Source organism: Sinocyclocheilus grahami, unplaced genomic scaffold, assembly GCF_001515645.1.
Source record: "Sinocyclocheilus grahami isolate Dianchi unplaced genomic scaffold, SAMN03320097.WGS_v1.1 scaffold517.1, whole genome shotgun sequence".
Lineage (NCBI taxonomy): Eukaryota > Metazoa > Chordata > Actinopteri > Cypriniformes > Cyprinidae > Sinocyclocheilus > Sinocyclocheilus grahami.
This window is the reverse complement of record NW_015505696.1, coordinates 260,279-268,467: the sequence shown is the minus strand read 5'-3', so window position 1 is coordinate 268,467 and position 8,189 is coordinate 260,279. Positions and strand designations below refer to the sequence as shown.

At 38.5% G+C, this 8,189-nt stretch overlaps 1 pseudogene; it reads left to right on the top strand.

Annotated features, from left to right (window-relative positions):
* LOC107554856 (plexin-A1-like) overlaps nucleotides 1–8,189 on the top strand; it is a 139,328-nt pseudogene that overhangs the window by 54,964 nt on the left and 76,175 nt on the right.

Below are 8,189 nucleotides of genomic sequence, written 5' to 3'. Positions count from 1 at the left end.
GTGAGTGTGTGTGTGTGTGTGTGTGTGTGAGAGAGATGTGCTGTCCTGGCCTCTAAAACCTTTGATCAGATCTCTGCCGCGACTTCAAAGGCGTTTTATGTGCCAGTGGTTTTCTCTGGGAGACACTCCTTTTCCCAGAACATAAAAGTTCCCATGATTCATTTCTATTGTTTCGATCAGTTCCTTAAGGAAGAGCTGTTTATACACGTCACCTCCCTTCCAGAAATGTGTTGTTGTGATGGCATCAGATGGTAATACCATGGTATTTTGAGATATAATTGTTTACATTCAGTTTCCACATTTTTTAAAGGAGAGCATTGCACAAGATTCGTTCATTAATTATAGATTAATCCATTACCTTATTCATTTAATTTGTCTTATTAAAAGATCATTTTATTTTAATTTTATTAAAATTGTATTATTTCCTAATTAAGCCATGACATTACTGTAGTACCATCTTAATTGAACATGTAATTTTGGCAAGATTTCAAAAGGTTGAGATGATCAGAATGACGGTACTAACCAAGTTTGTTAACTTGTAGACCAGAAAGGAGATTTGATTCCGATCTCTTGGCAGCAGAATATATTTTTCATCTAATTAGTGTAATTTGATTAATGCAGCCATGAGACACAAAGTGACTGAACCTCTCTGCCTTCATCGAAATGTTGTTCACTTCCTTTTTGACCCCAAGAACTTCCTTCCAGACACTCCTAGAGCGCGGTTAATTGCTCACACACACACACACACACACACACACACACACACACACGTACGTGTGGATCGATACACACTTCACTCTTAATTGGCGGTGCTGACGTCGGCTTGCGGTCGCTCTGATGAACCTCTAAACACTCGCTGTGAGTTCAGTCGCTGTTCATCGGATTCACTTTCGACACACATGCCGCGTCCAGGGGTCGATGCTCCCGCTGTTACCGTGGCAACAGGCCAGACCGCAGCTGCAGCATCTGCTTCCCACCTGGTTGCCTGGTGACCACCCAGCTGTCAACACACCGCTGCCACATGCCACAGCTGAGCGTGTGTGTGTGTGTGTGTGTGTGTGTGTGTGTGTGTCCTGTTGCTCCACACGTTACTGTACACTCAGTGTTACTGAGACGGATTGTGTTTCCTTTACAGCGGTTGGACTGTGAATTCACTAGTCATTTAGATTACATTTTTTAACATTCAAATTCATTATTAAATTCAATTTAATTAGATTTATATAGATTAAAAGTTATATATATTTTTAAATGTGTTAAATTTATTTATTTTTATTTAGTTTTACATTTTTTATTTGTTTATTTTATAATATTTTTTTATAATTTGACAATATGCATTTTTTTATGTTTATTTATTTGTAAATAAATATAATATAATTTAATTTAGAGATAGATCCTTTACTTATGTAATCATGTTTAAAACATGTCTTTTTTCTATTTAATAAAGCATTTGCTGCTTCACAGTTAGGTTTGAGCAGATTCATCCATTTTATTTTTGCATTTTTAAGTTGAATTGAATATTACATTTTTAATTAAACAAATTTTATATATATATATACAGTGGGTACGGAAAGTATTACATTTTTAGACACACACTTAAATTTTTCACTCTTTGTTAAATTGCAGCCATTTGCTAAAATCATTTTAAGTTAATTTTTTTTCCTCAATGTACACACAGCACCCCATATTGACAGAAAAACACAGAATTGTTGACATTTTTGCAGATTTATTAAAAAAGAAAAACTGAAATATCACATGGTCCTAAGTATTCAGACCCTTTGCTCAGTATTTAGTAGAAGCACCCTTTTGATCTAATACAGCCATGAGTCTTTTTGGGAAAGAGGCAACAAGTTTTTCACACCTGGATTTGAGGATCCTCTGCCATTCCTCCTTGCAGAGCCTCTCCAGTTCTGGCAGGTTGGATGGTAAACGTTGGTGGACAGCAATTTTTAGGTCTCTCCAGAGATGCTCAATTGGGTTTAAGTCAGGGCTCTGGCTGGGCCATTCAAGAACAGTCACAGAGTTGTTGTGAAGCCACTCCTTCATTATTTTAGCTGTGTGCTTAGGGTCATTGTCTTGTTGGAAGGTAAACCTTCGGCCCAGTCTGAGGTCCTGAGCACTCTGGAGAAAGTTTTCGTCCAGGATAACCCTGTACTTGGCCGCATTCATCTTTCCCTCAATTGCAACCAGTCGTCCTGTCCCTGCAGCAGTTTTTCTTTTTTAATAAATCTGCAAAAATTTCAACAATTCTGTGTTTTTCTGTCAATATGGGGTGCTGTGTGTACATTAATGAGGAAAAAAAATTAACTTAAATGATTTTAGCAAATGGCTGCAATATAACAAAGAGTGAAAAATTTAAGGGGGTCTGAATACTTTCCGTACCCACTGTATATATGAGTCTTTTTTCAAATGTACAGCAAGTGCTTTAAGTGCTATATATATATTTATTATTATTATAATTTATTTTTTTTAATTCATATTAACAATGAATTGCTTTAATATTTAAACAGTGAAGATGTTTTTCTCTCACTCTTCCTCCGATGATTTTTTTCTGCTAGTGTTGAATTAAAGAGAAACTGGGCAGATTTCTAACTTTGCATTGTTAAAAGCTCCAGCATTGTTTGTGACTCTTAAAGCATCCTGATCATTTCAGATGTTGTGTGGACGCTGCAGTGATATCAGGGGACAGGAAGTGGAATATGTCATCGTTTAATTACGTCTGGCTTCCTTAAACACTAATTTTAGGCATCGTTGCTTTGGTAATAATCACCCACTTCTCCCTGAGGAAGACCAGTCCTCTAGTGACTGCAGATTAGACACACACACACACACACACTCTCTCACACACACACTCACACTCTCTCTTCCTGTGTTTGTGTCGTTTGCGTCTCTGGTGGGTGTCTTGTATGTGTGTGTGCTGGGTGTGTGTGTGTTTTCCAGTGGTGCGTTTATCACGCAGCAGCACTAGACGGTGTGGCTTTGCATGTGTTTTTGTTTCTCTTTTAGTTTGATTAATATTTCATGAGAGTTTGTGTGCGGCTGAATGCGTGTTAAATTTAGTCAGCGCATGTTTAAAGTCAAAAGCATGAAGTCTACAGTCACCATGAAACCGCATCTGCAGCATCACAGTGTGAGATCACAGCCGTTAGTATCGCCACACCAACATCAGATCCAGTCAAAACCTCCTGCTTCCTAAAACCAGCAGATGAGCTCACCTGCACTGAGTTCAGGCCGAACGTCTGGTGCACTTTGCATGCTTTTATAGCCAAGAGTTTCCCTTTTAAGAACAGGATGTCTGACCCACAGTTCACCATTTTATGTGACGTTTAGAGCTGCGTTTGTCTGAATGCAGTAATTATGTTTGTTATCCTCACCCGGTTCAGACTGACACAAAAGAGCTGTAGCAAAACGCCGGATTGAGCACTTTTGGTTTGAAGCCTAAATCACGTTAACCTGCTAAACACACGACACAAGCTGGAATAACACTGACCTCTGCATCTAACAGCGTTAATTTAGTATCACTGATATACTGTAATAACTTTGTTAATATTTAATATTTTATTTTCTCATTTTCAAATTTTTCATTTAAATTTCAGTTTTAGTAATTTTTTTGTGTTTGTCATTTTTATACACCCCCCCCCCCCCCCCCCCCTTAAGGAGCGGCTTCCAGACGCTCCCAAACGAGAACAAAAATGAGTCCAGGAGAGAGGTGGAGTGAAGGCGGAATAGGGGGAGGGATGGAGGTCCGGGTCCATGAGGAAGTGGAGGAACAGGGGACTGAGGCAGAGCCGATGGAGCAGGGTGCCAGAGGGGAACCGGCGGAGGAGGGAGACAGGGTGGAGCGGAAGACCACCAGGGCGGAGTCCAGATCGCAGCCATGATGGAGGCCCACGGTGGAGTCAATGAAGGGAGGAGCCATGGTGGAAGAAGGGCTGTCGCCACTAGGAACCCGACTGACAGAGATGGAGCCGGTGGAAGAGGAGCCCAGGGCAGAGACGGAGCGCTGCAGAGCCAAGGCGACACTGAGGATCCGGAGAGCCATGGCGGAGCTGACGGCTCAGGCAACTGAGGCGCAGGCGAGGATCCGGAAGACCATGGTGAAGCCGGATCGACAGAGGACCAAGGTGGAGCCGAGGGGAGGGAGGAATCCAACGGAGCCAGAGGGATGAAGGGACGAGGCGAAGCCGGAGGAATGTAGTCCCGAAGCATAGGCAGGTGGGCGACCGACCAAGGCAGAGCCGGAGGGATGAGGGAGCCCGGTGGAGCTGGTGGGCTGATGGGCCACGGTGGAGACGAGGGAGCCAGGAGCCAAGGTGGAGCCAATGGGTCGAAGGGCCAAAGTGGAGTCCAAACTTGGTCTGACTTGTTCAACCCACTGTAATCCTATTATAAAGAGAGGCCTAAATTAGTTCCACTATGCTTTTAGACACTGCACTGCCATCTATCAACATTTGTAAATTCTATGGGTCTGGCTTCCGGTCTAATCCGCATCCAGCTATTTTAAGCTGTACAAAACAGTTCCTTTTGCTGCTTGATATTGAAAATTGGTGTCTCTTACCATATTATTTTTATGTATTATCTTAATTGTGAACACACTGGTGTGTAGTGCAAACAGATTTACCGTTTACTGCACGTTGTTATTCTTCTCGTTATTTCCTTATAGCGGTTAATGAACCGGAAGTCTTCCGCGTTGAAGAAAAAGGTGGATAGGGGGCAGACAGTTGCTTTAAACATTGAAACAATAATAAATTAGCTTCAACCAATGCTAAAGTTTAGTTTATAGTTTAATTGTCCCTTTTTTAGATTAAAAACATTAAAGTAGTCTATGATACTAAGTAAAATTAAAATGTCACATGTCTCTGTCTATCAATGTGATAATGCAATCCAGATGACAGTGATTATTTTAGTGGCTTTGCAATGTAAAAATCATAACAAAGTATGTAATTAAATGGTAGCTACCATACACATTTTTATGTCAGGCCAGTCTTAAAATCCAACAATCAGCAAGGCACCGAACCCCCAACTGCTCCCCGGGCGCCGCAGCATAAATGGCTGCCCACTGCTCCGGGTGTGTGTTCACGGTGTGTGTGTGTGCACTTTGGATGGGTAAATGCAGAGCACTAATTCCGAGTATGGGGTCACCATACTTGGCCACATGTCACGTCACTTATATAAGTAATAGGGGTCCATGCTCCATCTCTCTGTACAGATGGAGCATGGACCCCTGTCCTTGGCCTACAAGCTTGAAAGCACAAAATTGTGTCTATAAGGTTCTTAAGTTCAGTATATATATATATATATATTTTTTTTTTAGTAATTTTAGTACTTCAACTTAAATTAAAATGAGAATTTTTTTCTTTGCAACTACCTGAAATATAATATAATATTTTATTTCAGTTAATGTAAAATGAAAAATGAAAATGAAATGAAAATAAAAAAATACAAAAATAAAAACATAAAACAAACTATATAGACATTTAAAGAAAAAACAAACAAGCAAGCTTTTACTTGAATTGAAATGAAAATGGAAAATATAAAAATAAAAACGAATAAAACTACATATACATATTTAAAGAAAAAACAACAAAAATACTGAAACGTTTCTAAAATGAAAACAGGAAATATAAAAATAAAAACATTCAAATAAACTATATAGACATTTAAAGATAAACAAAAACAAAAATACTAAAACTTTTACTAAAATGAAAATCGAAAAGATAGATAAAAGCAATAAAAAAAAACATTAAACTATATAACTATGCTATATTACTAAAACGTTTACATAAAATGAAAATGGAAAATATAAAAATAAAAACTAATTCAAAATATTAATAAAACCTACTATAGTATCTCAGTGATACTAAAATATCACTGTTGTGTTGCAGCATGATCCCGGGCGGCTTGTTTTAATATTCTCTTGCATTGGCTCTGTTATGGCAATAAAACTCAATTCGATGTGTGTATTGCTCATTCATGTATGCTCGGTGTGTAAGTGATTTTATGTGGGTTGAGATGAAATGTTGCTATGTTAACAGGCTCAGTGCATTACAGATACTCTATCCTCGTATCACAGAAGCGTGTGTTTGCAGCAGAGCGATTACCGCGTCTCCGTCAGAGATGCTGCTCAGTTAATGCTGCATGTTTATTGAGAGCAATAGAAGTGATGGATGTGTTCAACATGCAAGAACAGCACCCTTCCCCCGGGTCTCATTACATTCATACACTCATATATGCTCACTGTATCTTCTTTTTGTTAAAGAAGTCTCTTCTGCTCACCAAGTCTGTATGTATTTGAGCAAAAATACATAAAAAAAATTGTGAAATATTATTACTATTTAAAACAGCTGTTTTCTATGTGAATATCTGTTAAAATGTAATGTATTTCTGTGATGCGCAGCTGTATTTTCAGCATCATTCCTCCAGTCTTCAGTGTCACATGATCTTCAGAAATCAGTATAATATGCTGATCTGCTGCTCGAGAAACATTTCTGATTATTATCAATGTTGAAAACTGTCGTGCTGCGCAATATTTTTTTGTGGAAACTGTGATGCATTTTATTTTTCAGGATAGAAATATTTAGTAACGTTATAAATGTCTTTACTGTCACTTTTGATCAGTTTAATGCATCCTTACTGAATAAAAATGTTATTTTCTTAAAAAAAAATTCTTACTGACCTCAAACTTTTGAACAGTAGTGTGTGAAAGATTATTACAATTTAAATTTATATATTTATTTTTAAAAAGCGATTTATTGACATTTTTCAGTCTCTGTTTTCCTGTATATTCTGCTAAATATCTTCACATTTAAAGGTCCCTTTATCTAAAGATGTGGTCTATGTTTCTTGTTTTTGCTAAATGTCTCTTCATTGCTGTCTCTGCTTGTAAAAGTCAAGAGTGCTAATTGGTTCGTTAACACAGAGTTTGCAGTTTGAATGAATCATAATGATTAATAATGGAAATTCTTTGACATTTCACGGAGAGCCAGTGATTCCAGATGACCTTTGTGAACGGCTGTGTGTGTGAAGACGTTTAGTTGTAGTCATCATGTCAAGCGAGGTGTGTTTATAAGTGGATTGTGTGTGATTGGTGCAGTGAGCCTGTATGAATGTGGTGTAATAGTTGCGTCTGTCTTCATTGTATGATTCAATTAGGGGCTAATGCATCTAATCCTCTTGTAGTGGTTCGGAGAGATTGATGCTGAATGAGGGATTTGATCCCGGCGGTGCAGGCCCGCTCGCGATTCTCTCCTGAGAGACGCAGACACGGATGATTATATTCGCAGCGATTGTTGTCCTGACGCTCTGATGGCATTACTGTAATGATGTTTGTGTTTTCACATGATGAAAGCGTTTGGTCTGGTGTTATGGGATATTAATGAGATGCTAATGGTCTTGCCGTGGCTTGTGTTTTGTCAGATTCTGATTAATTCGGTGAGTCCATCCAGGCCGGCGCTGCTGTACGAGAGCGTCCCGGTGAGTGAGGGCAGTCCGGTGCTGCGGGACATGCTGTTCAGCCCAGACCTGCAGTTCATCTACACACTCACCGACAGACAGGTGAGCACACTGACTTTTACAACATTAAAAATGATGATTTCAGCAGGTATTGCAATTGATGAGAAAATGTGTTTAATGTCCATAAAAATGTCAATGCAAAAACAAAAACTTAACCTGAAAACAGGATGCATGAGGGTTATGCATAACCCACTGATTCCAGCTGTGGTTGTGCTGCACGAAGGGTTTGCAAAAGCGCATCATGCAACCAAAAGTTTTCATGCAACTATTTCACATCAATGCACACTGAGCAATGATCACTTCAGACAGATGCGTTCTGGTGTCTCTTAATGACATTATACATTTTTATTAATTAAATGCTAATGTGGGTACCTGAACATTACTCAGACAGACATCATGTGATAAACTGCATGATTTTATATTAGTTTTTGTCTGTGCGTGACCATGAGAAGACATGTTATCGGTTGCTTGCTTTTTTGCTATTTTTGTAGCTTCATCCACAGTGAAATCCAGATATATTTATTCCTCATAATAAACACTTTCTGCTGTATTAATAAAATTCATTATAATTAATTTATCAATCAACCTCTATATATAGTATATATATAGTGTGCACAGTATATAGTGTGTGTGTGTATATATATACAGTATATATATATATATATATATATATATATTTA